This window comes from Marmota marmota, unplaced genomic scaffold (assembly GCF_001458135.2).
Source record: "Marmota marmota marmota unplaced genomic scaffold, marMar, whole genome shotgun sequence".
NCBI classification, from domain to species: domain Eukaryota; kingdom Metazoa; phylum Chordata; class Mammalia; order Rodentia; family Sciuridae; genus Marmota; species Marmota marmota.
Window position 1 is genome coordinate 27,681,947 of NW_025999932.1, and position 22,022 is coordinate 27,703,968.

General features: G+C 34.3%; 1 protein-coding gene across 5 annotated transcripts in view; it reads left to right on the plus strand.

Annotated features, from left to right (window-relative positions):
• Positions 1-22,022, plus strand: part of Pds5b (PDS5 cohesin associated factor B) — a 193,399-nt gene that overhangs the window by 49,193 nt on the left and 122,184 nt on the right. The gene's annotated exons all lie outside the window — the stretch shown is intronic.

Consider the following 22,022-nt stretch of genomic DNA (forward strand, 5'->3'; position numbering starts at 1 on the left):
CCCATTTCTGTAGAATTGTTTTTATGAATCATTTTTTAAGTGGTTTGAGTTGTACTCTGGCTTGGATTGAGAGATAAAAAGGAGTAACTGTGCTGAGTTTGGTGGTGCATGCTTGCAATCCCTGTGATTCGGGGTTGAGGTAGGAGGACTCCAAGTTTGAGGTCAGCCTCAGCAATTTAGCAAGATCCTGTCTCAAAATAAAAAGGACTGGGAATGTAGTTTAGTGGTACATTATCCCTTGACTCAATCCCCAATATCAGAAAGAAAAAAAAAAGAGTAAATAAAACTCACTTCTATGCCTATTCTAAGTAGGTATGTTGCAGGATTTTCCTTCACATTATTTACTAACCTTTTAGGGTTCAGGGAGGACATAGGTGTCATGAAGAAGCTTCACTTCCCTTGAGCAACTCTTGTTTTAACTCTTAGACAATAGTTGAATTTCTTTGTCTTACTCGTTTTATGCCCTTTGAAGATAGCTTGTTAGTAATTTACTAGTTATGTACCATAATTATTGTGCTTTATATTTTACTTTTGAAATAAAGTCAAGATATTGGGTGTGCTTCGTGGCTGTTTGCAGTGATATAACAATATAAGCAGGTATGGTGTAGTTCTAATTCTGCCATTTAGAAGCTTTCTGATGCTGAGTGAACAGTGTACCTCTTTTGACTTCAGCTTCATCATTTGTTAAGTAGGGGGTGATAAATTCAACAATTTGAGTGACTGGTTTTATACTTTCTTGTGGGATTCTTGATGAAAGCCAAGGGGGGGGGATAATATAAAAGTACAGCCCATTAAAAGTGAATATGTGAGGATCAAGACAAATGTGGCTCAAATATAAAGTTTTCAGGTATTGCTCTTTAACCAACCTAAAATATTAAAACATGTTTCTTAACTTTTTGGAATCTTGAACCTTTTAGAGACTATATCATAAACTTTGAACCTTCTTCCTGAAGAAGGTTTCCCCATGCAGGCCGACTTTGTATACTTTTTCTGAATAGGTGGTTCATAGACTTCCTGAAGACATATATGGGTCTCTTATATAGATCTTTAGATAACCTAGAGCAGTGATTATCAACCTGGGATAGTTTTGTCCAGCAGGGTGTGGCACTTAGGTTTGTTAGAAGGGTGGGTGATTGTCGTGCTGGGGGAGGGGTGGTGTAAATGTACTACTGGCATCTAGTGGAAGGAAGCTAAGGATGCTGCTCAATATCCTGCAGTGCCCTGACCATCCTGACATCCATTCATAACAAGAATTCTGGCAAAAAACTCAGTACTGTTGAAACTGAGAAGCCCTGATCTAGAAAAGGTGGATTGGATTCCTTTAAAACATCCTTCATAAATATAAGTTTTCTCTGGACATCTTTGATGGTTTGGTAGCTAGTTCATGGTTGTAATTCCCCGGACTCACTCTGTCTTAAATATTCTTCTCTCAGATGTCTGCATGGTTTAATCTCTTACTTTTTTTTTTTTTTAATATCTGCAATTTAAAATATCTTCCTTCACCACTTACACTTTGTTTTTAACATTTTTACATTACCTGTCTTCCTCCAACTTTAATATAAGCTCCATGAGACTGATACTGATTGTCTTGTAGTCCTAGTCCATAGTGGGATATCATATATGCTCAGTGAATACTTGCTGTTGAACAAATGAAAGGCCTGAGCATGTTGTAGCACGGTTAATTGTGTTTGACAGTCTTATGTTTTAGAGATCCAATGTGCAGATGATAAAGTTGACAATCATTTGCAAAAATTAAAGGTGCTTACCTAAGTTCTGTCCTGAATGTAGTATGGGTTAAGAATATATCTGAGGGCCAAGTAAGGATTTAAAAAAACAAACAGTCCTTTGGCTGCTCTGGAATATGAATTGAACACCTTAAGGTATATTCTATACTGTTTCAAAACTTGCTTGACCATGGGAATTATCTGAGACATTACTTAAATACTCAGAATCTGAAAACTTTCCCCAAATTTGCTGAATAAAAATTTCTGGAGGAGGGACCAGGACATCTTTATTTAAAACAAATAAGCAAAGAACAGTCATTAACAGATGATACTGGGACAAATGAATATCCACATACAAAAAGAATGAACCCTATTTCACACACGCATATAAAGCTCAAAATGGACCAGTGACCTAAAAAGAGCTAAAATTATAAACTCTTAGAAGAAAATATAGGAGCAGAACTGCATACTCTTGAATTTAGCAGTAAATTTTTAGATATGAGCAATAGGAGAAAAAATAGATAATTAAATTTGTTTTTTTAAAAAAGCCCAGTCTTCTGTACATCAAAGAACATTATTAAGAAAATTAAAATACATCCATCAGAATGAGAGAAAATGTTTGTAAATCCTATATCTGAAGTGGATATATTTTTGAGAATATATAAAGAACTCCTACAACTCAGTAAGAAAAAGACATCTTAATTTAAAAATGAGCAAAGATCCTGAATGAACTCCTTTTCAAAGAAGATATACAGATGACCAATAAGCATGTTAAAGGTGCTCAACACCATTAGTCATAGGAAAAGGAAATTCAAAAACACAGTGAGATTATGCTTTGCACCTACTAGGATGGCTACAATTCAACAACAACCACCACCAAACCCAGAAAATAACAACTGTTAGGATGTAGAACAATTAGTACCCTCATTTGCTGGTATTGCCCACATTGCCGTGGGAAAAATTGTGATGGTTATTCAAAACACTTAACATAAAATTACCACAAGACTTAGCAATTTGATTCCTAAGTATATATGGAAAAGAATTGAACAGAGACTTTAGCAGATATTTGTACACCAATTTTCATGTAGCATTATGCACAGTAGCCCAAAGTGGAAACCACCAGGTGTCCATCAACAGATGAATGGATAAAACAGATCCATATAATGGGCTGTAAGTCATAAGAAGGAACAAAGTTCGGATATATGTTATAACAAGGATAAATATTGAAAATATTAGGGTAAGTGAAATTAGCCAAATATAAAAAGATGAATACTATATGATTCCACTAATATACACACTAAGATTAGGCAAATTCTAGGGCTTGGAAGTAGAGGGAATGGGGAGTTAATTGGTTAATGGCTAGAAGTTTCCTTTGTTGAGGGTGATAAAAAGTTTTGGAAATAGTGTTGGTGCTTGTACAGCATTGTGAATGTGATGTTACTGAATTGTACACTTAAAATGTTCAAATGGCAAATTTTCTGTTTTACATATTTTATATAATCAAATGATGTATTATGACAAAAATTATTATTTGTACATTTTTAATAAAGGAGGAACTATTGTGGATTATATATTAATAAAGCCATTTAAGGGGAAAAAAAGCAAATAAATAGTCTTCCTTGTTTGGGCAACATTGCCACAAAACAAAGTTGATGATATTTGCTAGGAAGAATACAAATTAGGCTCTGCATGGTAGTGCACACCTGTGATCCCACTGACTTGGGAGACTGAAACAGGAGGATTGCCAATTCAAGGCCAGCCTTGGCAATTTAGCGATGCCCTAAGCAACTTAGTGAGATCCTATTTCAAAATAAAAAGGGGATATAGCTCAGTGGTAAAATGCCCTGGGTTAAATTTCCAGTAACCCTCCCCCAGGACTCCCCAAACAATTTAGATGTTGGCAGTTGTCTTATCATAACCATAGAAAAGTCTTTATAATGCTCTTGAGGATTGAATGATTTCCCACCCAGGGTAATGTAGTTGCAAAATATTCTTAGGCAGATAAAAAGAAAGAAACAAAATCCTGTTGTGTTTGGAATTATTGGACATAATTCAATTGAAAATACCTGAAAAAAGGCAGTATTAATCAATAAAACTAGATTAAAACACTGCATTCCCTCAAAAACAGTGTTTTTCGGAGTATATTAAAATATTTATGATTTTGTTATGTTTTGGTCATTTAGGGACATTTATTGAGAAATTGATCAAACTTTTTGGTGGACTTGATGCCCAGATTTTGTCTTTGGACTGAATTGTACACTTCCCATTTATTCATTATATTGTACACTATTCCCTGTTTATTCATTATATTTTATCTACAAGAATGCATAACTTTTAAAGCAAGTTTGTTCATTAAATGTTTGTCATTGTAGATACTGTATTACTTTAAAAATAATTTTATGTTTGTATTTTTGTGATGTTGAGGATTGAATCCAGTGTCTCACGCATGGTAGGAAAGTGCTCTATCACTGAGCCATGACCCCAGCCCTCTGTATTACTTTTAATTAGATAGAATTAGCAGTTGTATTCCAATTCACTCTGTGTACAGTGTGTACCTTGGATCCTTAGGTATCAGTATGGATGGTTCATTTTTCGTTAAGAGATACAAAATAGTATTCTGCAAAGCCTTTTGGATTTTGAATGGAAAGTGTAGGTCTCTCTCTCAATTGACATTGTCTAAGTTGCACTGTACACTTTATTACTGTCAACAGCACCCTCACATACAGTTTTTGTTCTTTTTTTTTTTTTTCTTCAATTTTTCAATATTTATTTTTTAGTTTTCGGCGGACACAACATCTTTGTATGTGGTGCTGAGGATCGAACCCGGGCCCCACGCATGCCAGGCGAGTGCGCTACCGCTTGAGCCACATCCCTAGCCCCAGTTTTTGTTCTTGATTCTCTTTGTGGGAGACAATTGGGGAAAGTAACAGGGATCCCTAACAGATAAATGATGTAATGGTTTAAGAAAGGGTCAAGATTGATTCTCTGTTCACTGGTAAAGTTTGACTATTTTTGTCTTAACCTTTTTCTACCACTAAACCATAATTCTTTCTGGGTTTCTAATGTATCATGTGTTTGAATGTTTTTATGTTCTCTTCCAGTTGTTCAGAGCTTCTTGTAAGACCTTTATAGCCCACCATACATTCCTGAAGTCCCCCACCCCCACCCTTTTTTATGGTCTGACTTTTTGAAATTCTTTTTCTAAAATAGAAATTTGATTATTCTTCTTATTCCTTAAAAAATAAATACAGATGACAACTTCCCTATGTGATAAAGACCAGAATCCTTATCAGAGACTTAAAGGTTTAGATGGACTAATCCCAATTTCTTTCACCCTTACCATAAGTGCACATGTGTACATTCGCATGCACAGAATCTAGTCAAATCACCTTTCCTCCCCAGCAGTACATGTTTCTGTAACATAAGTTAACTCATAATTGTTAAGCAGGGGAATGAAATTAGTATAATACAGAAGTCTCACTAGTAATAAAGGATTCCTGTCCCTCCCCAACATTTTAAGCAGTGTATGAGATTTTCAGAAAAAAGGTGTTGGAATCCTGATGTAAAATTGCTTTTATTATAAACAGTTTAATAGTGTTGAGTCTCTCATCTTTCTGTGTTAAGCTCTGTGGTAAAGCTGCAGGTGCATATGAAGTATCTGTGAAAATATTTTCCCCACATATAACAAAAAATTGAACAAGGTTTTTGACTAGGTTAAAATTTTATTTTATTATATTTTATTTTTTTTAATATAAAAATATAATAAAATAAATATTATCTCTCTTTTAAGAGAGAGAGAGAGAGAATTTTAATATTTATTTTTTAGTTTTCGGCGGACACAACATCTTTGTTTGTATGTGGTGCTGAGGATCGAACCCGGGCCGCGCGCATGCCAGGCGAGCGCTACCGCTTGAGCCACATCCCCAGCCCCAGGTTAAAATTTTAATTTTGCTAAAGTTCTCCCCGCCCCCCGCCCCATTAGAAGTACCTTCAAGGGTCTACATCTTGAAGGGGAAGCCTGAATTCCCAAGATTTAAGGCTTCAGCCTTAAAAGTTTGATTATGATGTTGGGAACAAATGCTGGTAGAGATGATCTATGCTAGTATTGTATTAGTATTGTGTTCTACCTATTATTTTAAAAGTATGATTTTGCAGAATGTGAAGTTTTTATAGAAAAACGTTTTAACTGTACTTGTTTTTCACATCAGATCAGGCATAAGGCATATTTCAGAGCTTTTGTTCACGGCTCATTGTTTTATTTATCCAGAATTCTTACCTCACTACCTTCTTGTCTTCATGGTTTAGATTAAATTCCAATTCTTTGTGAGGTGCTGTGAACAACTTTCTTTGCCATCTTTGGAAGAATGAATTGGACTCTCTTTTGTGTTTCCTTTATGTCACAGATGTTATGTATATAAGTAATAGTTTTTATTAGAGTTGTGCACTCATTGACTGCCAGAGATCTCATATGTCCATTTGTGAGTCACTCTGGGTTCCCACACCCAGCCCAAGACATACGCTATAGTAGTCCCCTCTTATTTGCAGAGGATACATTTCAAGATTCCTAGTGGAAGCCTGAAACTGCAGATAGTACAGAACCCTACAAATACTATGATTTTTCCCATATACATGTATTATGATGATATTAAATTTATGAATTAGGCACAGAGATTAGCAACAATAACTAATAATAAATACAACATTTATGACAATATCCTTAATAGTTATATGAATGAGTGCCCCCCCCAACCCATTTCCCTTTGCAATAACTTACTGTACTTTCACCTTTTCATTTAAACACTTTATGGCTTCTTATTGCCATATCCGAATTGCCTGCATCACTGCTCTTGAGTTTTGGGCCATCATTTAAATAAAATAAGGGTGACTTGAACATAAGCACTATGATTCCATGGTAGTCAACACTGAGATGATGACTGAGTGATTTTTGAGTGGGTAGAGTGGATACACTGGACAAAGGGATGATTCACATCCTGGGTGAGATGAAGTAGGACTGCATGAGATTTCTTGATTCTTGGATTTCTTGATTCAGGACGGCATACAATTTAAAACTTATGAGTTATTTGTTACTAGAATAAAAACAGTTGTTTCTATTATTTATACTTTTTGGGTATTATGAATAATGCTGTGAATATTTCTGTAAAAGTCTCTGGACATAGATTTTCATTTTTCTTGGGTAGGTATCTGAAATGGAATTTCAGGGTCATGGCAAATACATGTTTAACTTTTTAAGTATACCATAGTATGACAGTATCTTTAAAAAGATTCTGTTTTCCTTAATGGTTGCAACATTTTACATTAGTAGCGTCTGAGGGTTTATTTCTCATCTACAATTTCAACACTTGTTACTGTCTCTCTTTAATTAGAGTCATCCTGTTCGACTAATTTTATACTTATGTCCTAACTATGCTTATGTCGCTTCAGCCTGTTGTTGATCTAAGATTTTTTATTTCTTTTTATTTTGCTGTGATTTTTTAGTATTGTGATTTTAAATTTCCAATTCAAGGTCACTTAAAGAATCTGAAATAGAAACCAGAAAACTTTGTCTCTTGTTCTGGCTCTGACACTACACATGTGGCTATATGCAAGTTTGTAAACTTTCTGAATTTCATTTTCCTTATGTATAAACTAGGGACAATTTCTGCTTTTATTTTATAGAATTGTGAGGAAAAATATAATGTATATGAAAGAGTTTTGAAAACCACCATCTATTTGTCAAATACTTTTGGTTAATTTGGTTGCCATGCTTATATACTTCAGATATACTTGCATAAATAGTGGGCAGATTGGGTGGTGTATTTTAATGTTAAAGCATTATTACCCAACTTTGCACATAAAAGTCCCCATGGAGCTTTTTTCAGATTCAGGTGTTTGGGTGTGCTTAGAGGATTCAAGTGTTGTCCAAGATTGGGAAATTAAGGGCATAGGATTTGAAAATCTGATATGAATCAATTCCAGTTGAGTTGCTGGATAATTCTAGCATACTTGTTTAATCTCTCTCAGCCTCATTTGTAAATAAGCATACTTAAGTAATTCATCTCAGGAGTATTTATTGAATGCTTTTCTACCACATTATGCTATACATTAGTTATATAGCAAAATGGGGTACTTAATTACTTATTGTCATTTATTTATAGTTTAGAAGGAGAAACAGACTAATGTTTACATTTATCTTTAAAGCAAAAGTACAGGATATGTAAGGAGAACATGTAGTAGAGATTTATGTTAGATTCAGTAGATTAGATTAGATTAGTGTTAGCTGAGCATGAAGGCTAGAGAAGTTTATTTTTTGTAGTAGAGGGAATAGCTATGTGACCAAGTGTAATGAGAAAGTGGTCAGAGTAGTGTATTTGGAACTTACCCTAACAGCAGTGGGAACTTGTTTAAGAATATTTAGTAAGGCAGTGATATGAATAAGTTAGTACTAAGATCATTTTGGCTGCTATGTGAAGAGTGAATTAGAGGTGGCTTAGGTCTGGTTGATAAAAAGTAATGGCTAAATAAGTATGAGTTTCATTTGTTTTGCAGGTAGCATTTGTAGGACTCCATGATCAATTTTAAGAATTGTCAAGGATCATTCCCAGCTTTCTGGGAAGAAGAATTGGGTATACAAAGTTACCACCTACTGAGATAGAGAAGATTGAAGAATGAAGAGTTTTTGGAGGGGGAAGAAGTTGGGAGACACACTTCATTGTTTAACTTTGGGTATCTTAAGTTCATGATGCCAATGAGAATATCCAAATGTAAATGTTAAATAGACCATTTTACACATGGTGTAAGTTCAAAAGAGAGAGCTTGATGGTGGGGTATGTATTTATTAAAAAAAAAAAAAAGCTGAAAGCAGAAGCTTTAGGACAGGAGCATATAAAGTAATTGAGCTCTGGTGGATTATTGATATTTAAAAGTTGGATTTAGGAAAAGGAATCAGAAGCGATAGGAGGGACCAGTAATGTAGGAGAAAGATCAGGAAGAGGCAAAAATATAGTAGAAATTAAAGCCATATAGTGTTTCATGGAGGAGGCTATGGTCAACTATGTTTAATACTGCTGAGATCTATAAAATAAGGATCAGAAAAGTCTTAATTTCATTTGGCAACATAGAGGTCAGTGATGACAGACATTTACTATATAAAAAATCATTCATGACTTAATTCCCATTCCCAGTTCTACAAGTAGGCAATTTGGATTTGGCTGATCTGGATAGTACTACTGATTTGGGTCAGATTTAGCAGATTTCAGCAGGGGCCTCCCTGCCCTTGCATCTACAGGTGTGCCTCCGCAGTCACCTGATTGCTTGGCTGGGGCTGGCTAGTTCATGATGACCATGACTGGGAGATATACACTCTTTCCATATAAATTTCTTATTTAGGAGCAGGATAATTTGGGCTTGGTCACATGTTCAGAGTAGGTTTAAGAGCAGCAAGTTATTGGCAGACCTAAAGCATGGTACTTTACTAAGCTTGCCAGTCTCCCATTGGCTAAACCAGGTCAATAATACCATCCCAGATTCAGTGACATGGGGCTATTCTTACTTCTTGATGGAAGGCGCAACAAAGTCTAATTTTCTGTACTGTTACTGATGCTAGTTGAGATACGCCACATTGTATATGAAAAAAAGCAGCTTTTAAGAAGTTGGAAAATATGTAAATATAGCCTTAAGGTTATATACTCAGTGGAGAATAGTATGGATTATTATTATTATTTTTTTGTTTGGAAAAACTCTATTTTTTGTCCCTTGACAAGAATAAGTCTAATTTCTCATTGTGTTTAATTACTATGTACTAGAAGGGTTGTCTTTATGGAGGGCACCACCTGCTGGTTGTAAGAGGTACCAATCATGGGGAAGACTTTCTTCTGTAGTTATCATCTTCCATAAAGCCTTATGTTTTCCTTCTAATTCCACCTCAAACCTGGAATGAAATTGCAGGAGGAAAAGCAGCTTTTAATAAATGTTGCCCCACCAAACGGATTTTGATAGTGGTTTGATTTGGTTTATGTGACTGAACTTAATATCTCAATTGTGGATTTTTAAAGGCCAAATTTGTCATGAAAATGGCAGATGCTGGTCTTTATTTCTTCTTAGATTAACTGAAAAACACAACTGCTATTGCTGCTCTTGCTGTTGTTCTACACTCCTGTCAATGCTTTATATTTCTTTTCCCTCCAATGAAAATGTGTCTTATGTATTTTTTGAATAAAGATGATGATTTCACCAGTTTTTCTTCTTAGGACTTTTGGAGTGATTAAAAAATGCTAATATGTCTCTTATTTATTAATTTGTTCTGTTTAGTTATACAGTGGGCTAATATGTTTCTTTTAATGACTTTTTTGGGGAAGTTTTAGAGCTCTTTGGCATTAGAATGTTTTCCTGTATTTATTCATACTGGACATAAAGTGTCAAATGTAGCAATATTTATATAAAAAATTTGAAACTAACTGCCTTTTGAAAGTGTTTCAGATTACCCATTGAAAGTAGGAGAATTCTAGGTTATCATAGTTTCATCATTAATTAATGATCTGAAAATTTATGTTTAGAAATGGAGAATGATAATGAGAAATGACGTTCTATGGTTTATATTTTATATAAAACAGATTGTAATACAAGTCAGTTTTATATAAACTATTTTTAAATATAGTTATGTTTCATTTTTTTTGTCTGTCCTACATTAAAGGTGAATATTTGAGATTCCCTAGAAATGAAGAAAATTTATTTACATACATCTTATATGTATATATAAAACTGAGGGTTGAACCCAGGGGTGCTCTAATACTGAACCAGTGAACTGTATCCTCAGCCCCTTTTTTTTTTTCTTCTTCTTGTTTTTGAGGCAGAGTCTTGCTGAGCTGCTTAGGCCATCACTAAATTGGTGATGTTGCCCTCCAACTTTTAATCAATCCTTCTGCCTCAGCTTCCTAAGTGTCTCAGATTACAGGCATGTGCCACCATGCCTGGCTATGTCATACCATTTCTTTAACATTCTTTTTAACCTCAGAGGAGCAATTCTGTATCAATACCTTTTTGCCAGTAAGTGGAGATCTTATTTCCTGTACTGTTTCTTCTTTTCTGTTGTTCTTTTTTCCATTTTCACTTTTTTTTCTTGCCTTGTAATTTGATGTTTATTCTCATTATTCCTCACAAATTTATTTGTTGGAAGAACATCCTAACAAGTTCAAGGAAGTATCTGCTGAAGTCATTTTGTATGTTTTCACTGAAGTAATTGTAACTATATTTCACCCTCCATCTTTAAACACTTTTTTCCTTTGGTTATTGTAACCGTTATCTTCATTTTTGTACCTTTCTTGACTTTTCTGTTTTCCTTCCTGATCATTTTCTCTCCCTGTCAACATAGGTATTTCCTCAAGGTTCAGTATTAATATCTCATTTCACCCTATATATTTTCTTTATTGATCTTGTAAAACCACATAATACAAGCAATAGAGGGCACTAAAATGTTTCCTGGCTTTGACTTATCTTTATAATTTTAGACTTGTAATTTACAATTAACTTCCTTCATGAAACTTAATTTTTCCCAAGACTTAGTCTCTGGTTTTTCTACCATTTCTATTTTGGCAAGGACAGAGATTTTGTATGTTTGCTCATTATTGTATTCCTAGTACCTAGTACAGTAGATTGTAACAAGTAAATTCTCAGTACATATTTTTTAAAAAAATGGTTTTCCAGGAATAAAAGCTTTGAATCTTACAGTCATCTTCTGTTTCTCTGTTACAATCATTTATAAGTCTTTGAATCATTTTTTCTTCTTTCCTCCCACCTCCCCCCCTTATTGTCTGCAGTCAGCTTCTCATTTCTTCTTACCTAGAATTTTGCAGCTGTTTCTTAATTGGTTTTATTGCATTTGATTCCTCCTCAGTCTAATCTGTACTGCCTGTTATAACCACAATTTCTTAAAATAGTTCTGATCATTCATTCATTAGTATTTCCTGTATATCTACTACTAATAGTACTTGTTACATGTAATAGATGCTATACTATCCTTGTCTTAAGGAGATCCTGGTAAGTGGGAGAAACAGACATAGAAATAGGAAGGAAGCACAATAAGTATGATATAATAAGTGCTGTTTGCAGTAGGTTGGAAGTGTGACTATCTGTATGTAGCAGGAGTCTAGATCTACCTTGCTTGGGGTAAGGTAAAGTGAAAATGTACACTAGAAACTTTCAGGTCCATAGAGTTTGTGTAGTAGGGGCCAATAAGTATATAATCATTTGAGGAAACAACCTGTGTGTGTGTGTCCACAGAAGTATTTCATACCTGCTTACAGTACCACTGCTTGTAAGAATGAAGTGCCCATTTGTTGGCTCGTATCTTTTCCTTTTAAGCTCTCATTACTTTCATTCACCTTTTCCTTCAGTCACACTTTGAGTCCAGTAACATCTGAACTTTTAAAATAGTTTTCTCTGTCCTCCTCTCCCCCCTATATTACTACCACTCCACCTCCATTCATTTATAGAAGTGGTCTTTCTTTCAATATTATTTTTTCCAAGATTCTTGTTATTTCTTAACGTTAAGATAATTTCAGAAATACTGTGATATAATTGTTTAGAGGGAATGTCTGTATCTTTTGGTAGATTTTGAGATCCATTTTACTCATTTTGCCCCATAATTATTCCTAAGGTGTTCTGCAAGAAATAGGCACTTGATAAATTTTCAACATATGCATTAGTACATTTTGTAAGGTCATTGTCTATGTTACTTAGCTGTGGGCTGTGGCCACATTCATGTAGATGTTGATAGATGTGGATGATAAAACAGCCTTTTGTTTTCATTGAGACAAGGCAGAGAGACTGTCTTCCACATCAGACTGTAGAAAATTGGGAAGTTTTCACATTTATCCACTTTCCCTTAGAATATTTATCCTAGGCCTTTGTTGAATACGTTGTTTGGTTGAAGGAACACAGTTATAAGCTTGGTTCTTGCTTGTTAGTGCTTTTCCTGAAGCCATGAAGTTATTCTCCTTTATCATATTCCAAAGGCATTTAAATTTTGCTTCAGTATTGAGGTTATTAATTTACCTGGAATTCATTTTGTATATGGTATGAGGTATCATGTTTGTGTCTGTTTCTGGGCACTCTCTGTGTCTTGCGCATCTTTTTCTGAACTAACACCACACTAAATTGCTTTAGCTATATATCAGTTTATAATATCTAGTAGAATAAGTCTTTTTTTTTGTCTTGCTATTTTTTTGTCATTTTGTATTTACCTATAAGTTTTTAAAGAAATTTACTAAATTTCTTTAAAAACAAAACCAAAGTTTAATTAGGATTGTACTGAATTCATAATCATTGCAGGAAGATTTATTTGTAACTTACAGTCTGTGAACATAATATGTCATTTATTTAGATTTTCCTTAATTTCTATCATGCTTTATGATTTTCTCTGTAAAAGTATATCTTTTGTTAAATTAATTTCTAGGCAGTTTAGGGTTTTCAACTTAAATTGTATTTTTAAGCGTCCTGATGCCGCTTATATGAAAATTGCTAACTTTTTATTTTAAAGAACTTTTATTTAGAAATAATTATGTATAGTAAGTTCCAAAATAGTACAGTTTTGTGAATCTTCATTCATCTTCTCCCAATTATGACATCTTCTGTAACTGCAGTATATCATAGTATACAAATAATCAGCAACTTGACATTGTACAACATTGTTGACTAGATTACATAACTTATTTCATTTTCTTGAGCTTTTACATTACACTTTGTGTTATGTCTGTATGTATAGTTCTGTATAGCTTGATCCTATGTATAGATTTTTGTAACCACCATTGCAATCAAGAAAGAATTGCCTTGTCTTCTCTTAGATTTTCATCTTTGTAGTGGCCAATTCTAGAGTTTTATTATCTTGAAAATGTTAAATAAATAGAACCTCAATCTCAACATGTAACGTTTCAAGATTCTTTTCACTAAACATAATGTCTAGAAGATAGAGCCTATATAAGTAATTCAATTCTTTTTGTAGCTGAGTAGTATTCCATTGTATGAATTTATTTATCAGTTTGTTTAACCACCCACTAAGGCATTTAGATTGTTTTAATTTTGGGATATTTTGTATGAACAGAAGCTTTAATTTTTGGGGGGATAAATGCCCAAGAATGTGATTGGGCTGTGTGGTAAGTTCATGTTTAGTTTTATTAATAAAACCAACCTGACTTTTACCAGTAATGTCTGCTAGATCCAGTTTGTTTATATCCTTGCCTGAAATTGGTATTACCATAATTTTTATTTCAGTCATTTTAATGGTATATAATGACATCTCATTGTGGTTTAATTGGCTTTTCCTTGACAACTAATGGTGTGCTTATTTGCTTTCTGTGTATTCCTGTTATTCAAATGTCTGTTTATATCTTTTGTCCATTTGTAATTGGATTGTTTTCTATAGCGTCCACATGAGAGTTCTTTATATATTCCAGATACAAGCCATTTAACATTTTACAAATGTTTGTAATTTGTAGCTTTTTAAAAATGATTTTATTTTTTAAATACATGACAGAGGAATTTTTGCATTACAATTCTTATTACACATATAGAGCACAGCTTTTCTTATCTTTGTATATAAAGTGTGTTCACGCCAATTCATGCCTTTATACATGTACTTTGTGTTTTTTTTTCATTATAATTCTTATTACACATATATACCACAATTTTTCATATATAAAGTATGATGACACCCAATTCAAGTCTTCATACATGTACTTTGGATAATGATGTCCATTATATTCCATCATCCTTGCTAATCCCCTGCACCCTCCCTTACCCTCCCACCCCTCTTCTCTATCTAGAATTCATCTAATCCTCCCATGCTCCCCCTTCTTACCTCACTATGAGTCAGCCTCCTTATGTCAGAGAAAACATTTGGCATTTGTTTTTTTGGGGTTGGCTAACTTCACTTAGCATTATCTTCTCCAGCGCCAGCCATTTACCTTCAAATGGCATGATTTTATTCTCTTTTAATGCTGAGTAAAATTCCATTGTGTATATATGCCACATTTTTTTTTTTTTTTTTACCTGTTTATCCACTGAAGGGCATCTAGGTTGGCTCCACAATTTAGCTATTGTGAATTGTGCTGCTATAAACATTGATGTGGCAGTGTCCTTGTAATATGCTGTTTTTAAGTCCTTTGGGTATAGTCAGAGGAGAGGGATAACTGGGTCAAATGGTGGTTCCATTCCCACATTTCCAAGGAATCTCCATACTGCTTTCCATATTGGAAAGTGTACCTTTTTTCCCACATCCTTGCCAACACTTATTGTTGTTTGTTTCGTAGTAGCTGCCATTCTGACTGGAGTGAGATGATATCTTAGAGTAGTTTTGATTTGCATTTCTTTGATTGCTAGAGATGATGAGTATTTTTTCATATATTTGTTGATTGATTGTATATCTTCTTCTGAGAAATATCTGTTTAGGTCTTTGGCCCATTTGTTGATGGGGTTATTGTTTTTCCGGTGCTTAGCTTTTTGATCTAGAGATCAGTGCTCTATCTGATGTGTGAGGGGTAAAGATTTGCTCCCAGGATGTAGGCTTTCTGTTCACCTCACAGATTGTTTCTTTTGCTGAGAAGAAAGTTTTTAGTTTGAGTCCATCCCATTTATTGATTCTTAATTTTAATTCTTGCACCACAGGCGTCTTCTTAAGGAAGTTGGGGCCTAATGCCACATGATGAAGATTAGGGCCTACTTTTTCTTCTATTAGATGCAGAGTCTCTGGTTTAATTCCTAGGTCCTTGATCCATTTTGAGTTAAGTTTTGTACATAGTGAGAGATAGGGGTTTAATTTCATTTTGTTGCATATGGATTTCCAGTTTTCCCAGCACCATTTGTTGAAGATGCTGTCTTTTCTCCAGTGCAATTTTTTGGCACCTTTGTCTAATATAAGATAATTGTAGTTTTGTGGGTTAGCCTCTGTGTCCTCTATTCTGTACCATTGGTCTACCAGTCTGTTTTGGTGCCAATACCATGCTGTTTTTGGTAGTATTGCTCCGTAGTATAGTTTAAGATCTGGTATAGCCATGCCACGTGCTTCACTCTTCCTGATAAGGATTGCATTAGCTATTCTGGGTCTCTTATTTTTCCAGATGAATTTCATAATTGTTTTTCTATTTCTATGAGGAATGCCATTGGCATTTTGATCGAAATTGCATTAAATCTGTATAGTGCTTTTGGTAGTATGGTCCTTTTGATAATATTAATTCTGCCTATCCAAGAGCAAGGTAGATCTTTTCATCTTCTAAGGTCTTCTTTGATTTCTCACTTTAGGGTTCTGTAGTTTTCATTGTATAGATCTTTCACCTCTTTCGTTAAGTTGATTCCTAAGTATCTTATTTATTTATTTATTTTTTTGAGGTTATTGTGAATGGGGTAGTTTTCCTCAGTTCCTTCTCAGAGGATTTGTCACTGATATACAGAAATGCCTTTGATTTATGGGTGTTGATTTTATATCCTGCTACTTTGCTGAATTCATTTACTAGTTCTAGAAGTTTTCTGGTGGAGTTTTTTTTTTTTTTGGGGGGGGGGTCTTCTAGGTATAGAATCATATTGTCAGCAAATAATGCTAATTTAAGTTCTTCTTTTCCTATACATATCCCTTTAATTTCTTTCATCTGTCTAATTGCTCTGGCCCGTGTTTCAAGAACTATGTTGAATAGAAGTGGTGAAAGAGGGCATCCCTGTCTTGTTCCAGTTTTTGGAGTGAATGCCTTCAATTTTTCTCCATTTAGAATGATGTTGCCTGAGGCTTAGCATAGATAGCCTTTATGATGTTGAGATATGTTCCTGTCATCCCTAGTTTTTCTAGTGTTTTGAACATGAAGAGGTTCTGTATTTTGTCAAATCCTTTTTCTGCATCTATTGAGATGATCATATGATTCTTATCTTTAAGTCTATTGATGTGATGAGTTACATTTATCGATTTTCATGTTGAACGAACCTTGTATTTCTGAAATGAATCGCACTTGATCATGTTGCACATTTTTTGATATGTTTTTGTATTCAATTTGCCAGAATTTTATTAAGAATTTTTATATCAATGTTCATTAGAGATATTGGTCGGAAGTTTTCTTTCTTTGATGTGTTTTTGCCTGGTTTTGGGATCAGGGTGATATTGGCCTCATAGAATGAGTTTGGAATTATTGCCTCTTTCTGTATTTCCTGAAATAAGTTGAAGAGTATTGGTATTAGTTCTTCTTTAAAGGTCTTGCAGAACTCGGCTGTGTATTCATCCGGTCCTGGGCTTTTCTTGGTTGGTAAACTTCTGATGGCTTCTTATAGTTCCTCACTTGATATTGGTCTGTTTAAATTTTGTATATATTCCTGATCAATGTGGGCAAATCATATGACTTAAGAAATTTGTTGATGCCTTCAATGTCTTTTATTTTATTGGAGAATAAGATTTCAAGTAATTTCTAATTATCCTCTGTATTTCTGTAGTGTCTGTTGTGATATTACCTTTTTCATCACTTATGCTGGTAATTTGAGTTCTTTCTCTCCTTCTCTTTGTTAGCGTGGCTAAGGGTCTGTCTATTTAATTTATTTTTTCAAGGAACCAACTTTTTGTTTTTTCAATTGTTTCTTTTGTGTCAATTTCATTGATTTCAGCTCTAATTTTAATTATTTCTTGCCTTCTACTACTTTTGCTGCTGATTTGTTCTTTTTCTGGGGCTTTTGGATGTAGTATGAGGTCATTTATTTGTTGACTTTTTCTTCTTTTAAGGAATGAACTCCATGCAATGAATTTTCCTCTTAGTACTGCTTTCATAGTGTCCCAGAGATTTTGACATGTTGTGTCTGTGTTCTCATTTACCTCTTACAATTTTTTAGTCTCTTCCTTAATGTCTTCTGTAACCCATTGTTAATTCAGTAGCATATTCTTTAGTCTCCAGGTGATGGAGAGATTTTTATTTTTTATTTTGTTGTTGATTTCCAATTTCCTTCCATTATGATCTGATAAAAATTATGGTAGTATCTCTACTTTTTTGTACTTGCTAAGAGTGGCTTTGTGGTCTAGTATATAGTCTATTTTAGAAAAGGATCCATGTGCTGCTGAGAAGAAAATGTATCTGCTTGATGCAGGTTGAAATATTCTATATATGTCAGTTAAATCTAAGTTATTGATTGTGTTATTGAGTTCTATAGTTTGTTTATTCAACTTTTGTTTGGAAGATCTATCCAGTGCTGAGAGAGGTGTTAAATTCACCCAAGATTATTGTGTTGTGGTCAATTTGACTCTTGAACCTGAGAAGAGTTTGTTTGATGAACATAACTACATCATTATTTGGGACATACATAGTTATGATTGTTATGTCTTGTTGGTGTATGGTGCCCTTGAGCAGTATATAATGTCCATCTTTATCCCTTTTGATTAACTTTGGCTTGAAGTCTACTTTATTTGATATGAATATGGAAAACCCTGCTTGCTTCTGCAGTCCATGTGAGTGGTATTTTTTTTCCCAACCTTTCACCTTCAGGCTGTGTATGTCTCTTCCTATCAGATGAGTCTCCTGGAGGCAGCAAATTGTTGGATCTTTTTTTAATCCAGACTGCTAGCCTATGTCTTTTGATTGGTGAGTTTAAGCATTATTATTTAGGGTTTCTATTGAGACATGGGTTGTATTCCCAGCCATATTTGTTTATATTTAACTTGACTTGGTTTTCCTCTTTGATTAGTTTTTTCTTTAGTGTACTACCTTCCTCTGCTGATTTTCATTGTTGTTTTTCATTTCCTTTTCATGAAATATTTTGCCAAGGATGTTTCATAGTTCTGGTTTTCTAGCTATAAATTCTTTTAACTTTTGTTTATCATCAAAGGTTTTTATTTCATCTTTAAATCTAAAGCTTAATTTTGCTGGATACAAGATTCTTGGTTGGCACCCGTTATCTTTCAGAGCTTGATATATGTTGTTCCAAGATCTTGTAGCTTTCAGAGACTGTGTTGAAAAATCTGCTATTATCCTAATTGGTTTTCCCAGTATGTAATCTGTTTCCTTTCTCTTGTGACTTTTAAAATTCTCTCCTTAAAAAATTCTGTATGTTGGGCGTTTTCATCATAATGTGTCTTGCTGTGGAATCTGTTGTGATTTTGTACATTCGACGTCCTGTAGGCTTCTTGAATTTGGATTTCCAATTCATTCTTCATGTTTGGAAAGTTTTCTGATATTGTTTCATTGAATAGATTGTTCATTCCTTTGGATTGGACCTCTATGCCTTCCTCTATCCCAGTAACTCTTAAATTTGGTATTTTTATGCTATCCCGTATTTCTTGAATGTTCTGCTCGTGGTTTCTTATCATTTTCGGTGTGTGGCCTATGTTCTTTTCAAGGTGATATATTTTATCTTCATTGTCTGATGTCCTATCTTCTAAGTGGTCTACTTTGTTGGTGATGCTTTCATTTCAGTTTTTAATTTGGTTTATTATTTCTTTCATTTCAATGATTTCTGTTTGGTTTGTTTTAGAACCTCCATCTCCCTGTTGAGGTGATCTTTTGCTGCATGGATTTGTTTATGTAGCTCATTGTCAAAGTGATCTTTCACCGCCTGCATTTGTTCTATTATGTCTTCTTTGAGTTCCCAGAACATCTTAAGCATGTCATTTTTTTTCTGTTGTAGCTGCCAGTGCTTCTAATGATGTGTTTTATTGATTTGTTTGTGGTACTTTCTTCCCTTGTCTTTTCCTGATGCTCATGCGACTTCCTATCCAGCTCTGTGGATCTCTTGTGTTATTATTTTTAGCCTATAGATTTGTAGTGCTCTTGTAAGGTTCCAAAATCCCTCCTTTGTGGGGAAGGACAATATTAACAGATCCCAATATCAACAATATATCACCTGTTCAAATGGAGATTCTATCTCATAGCTACTCCCACCAAACTTGGTGAGAAAGGTTTTCCAAGATGGAATTGGTTTGCCTTCACTGCTGGGGCATCTTGTGAGGTGGGGGGAGCTGGGCGATGGCCCTGTGGTGTGGATAGTCAGCAGCCCAGTGACCTGAGTGGGAGTAGAGCAGGCAGTCTGGAGTTCTGCAGAGGTGCTTGTAAGCCTTCTGAGAGCTGTGCATGAGCTAGAACTGCGGCCCCGGATCTGGAGTCTGGAGTCCCACTTGAACGCAAAGGCTATGATTTCTGCTCCGGTGGTAGCAGCGCTGGTGATTTCTGTGAAAATCCGCTGTATAGGGGTCCTCTCACACTCTGAGGTGTCATATTCTGTCTAGGTGTGAGACCTTGTGGAGAAGCTGCCTGTCTGCTTTCTTGGTTTCATGCCACAAAGCAGCCAGAAACAGGACCTCCTGTAATTTGTAGCTTTAACTTTGAAATCCAATTTATCAGTTTTTTCCTTTTATAGATCTTGATTTGGTGTTATTTCTAATAATTTTCACCTAGGCCTAGTGGTGAAGTTTTTCTTTTTTTTTTAATATTTGTTTTTTAGGTGTAGATGGACACAACACAATGCCTTTATTTTTATTTGGTGTTGAGGATCGAACCCGGGTCCCACCCGTGCTAGGCGAGCGCTCTACCACTGAGCCACAATCCCAGCTCAGATTTTTTTTCAAGAATTTTTTATCAGAATTTTGTAGTTTTATAGATAATTCCATGACCATTTAAATGTTAACTTTTGTATAAGGTATGAGGTATTTAAACTTCATTTTTCTTTTTGCTTGTGGATATACACTTCCTCTAGCACTGTATGTGAAAAAGATTTATTGCTTCCTTGAAGTGCATTTGCACCTTTGTGAAAATCATTTTTGTGGATTTGTGCGGGTTTATTTCTGAGTCATTTATGTTCCTTTTGATCTCTGTATGTCTATCAGCTAACATCACATTGTTTTATTTAATGTAGATACTGTGTATAGAATGTTTTAAAATTGTGCGGTGATTTCTTCTCACATTATTGTTTTCCACTGTTGTTTAGCTATTTTAGTTCCTTTGTCTTTCTGCATAAGTTTTAAAATAAGCTTTATCTCTGTGAAAAGTCTTACTGAATTGTTGATGGAATCTTTAAGTCTGTAGACCAATCTGGGGAGAGTTTGTATCTCTACTATATTGATGTTTTTAGTTCATGAACATGGTATTTTAAAAATTTTTTACATCTTCTGTGATTTCTTTCATCAGTTTTTGTATTTTTCAGTATACCAGTCCTGTATATGTTTTGTTAGCTTTATACTAAAGTATTCCATTAATTTCAGGGCAAGGAGTAACTATAAATGGTATTGTTTTTAACTTAGGTTTCTTTTTCTTGCTAACAAATAAAGACAGTACTTTTTGGATGTTGGTCTTAAATCGTGTAGCTTTGAGAAACTACTAGTTTTTTTTGTTTGTTTGTTTGGATTCCTTTGCAGTCTTCTGAGTAGACAATCATGTTGCCTGGATACAGGGATAATATTATTTACTTCTTTCCAATTGATTTGCCTATTATTTTTGGTTTCTTCCCTTCCTTTGCTTCTTGGGAAAGTATTGTGCTACCCGTAGTTGATAATGTTTCTATATAGATTTTTTTTTTTTAATTTCTATATAGATTTTTCTGTTCTACATCCTTGCTAAACTCAGTCTTATTAATTCAGATGTTTTGTCTATAAACCATTTTGGAGTTTATGTATACACAATCATAACACTACAAATAATAACTTAGTTTCTTTCCTTTTTAGCCCTTACATCTTTTCCCCTTTCCTTTCTTTGATTAGCATCTTTGTTACAATGTCCAGTAAAAATTATGCTAGTAGGGATGCTTGTATAGTTCCTTATCACAAGTAAAAGCTTTCAAAATAATAGCTTTCAGTGGAATGTTAATAAGGATGATTTATGCTGTGGGGTATTTGTAACATCCTACTTTTCTCAGATAAAGTATTTTCTGTATAGATATTTGGACTGTATCTCCTTCTCCTTCTCCAGATATTAGTGTGAAACACGTTGCAGTTAGACCTTCCTTCTTTATGTTCTAGTTTCTTCTGACCTCTCTTGCAGTTCACTGATTCTAATGGTTTTTACTCTCTTCTAATGAACTTACCCACTGAGTATTTAATTTCAATGTTTGTCATTTTTCTGTTTTTATTCAAAATTTCTTGCTTATTCTTTATATTTTCCCTGCACATATTTTTACAATTGTTTGTTATTTAAAAAAAAATTATTAGTAGTATTATCATCTGTGGATTTATATCAAGAATTCTGGATCTGTTCTTGGTGTCTATTATTTCTGCTGGTTCTTGAAGTTTTATTTTGTTAGTCGCTTGATTATTTTCGACTTGATACTGTTCTTTTTTTTTTTTTTTTTTTTTTTTTTTTT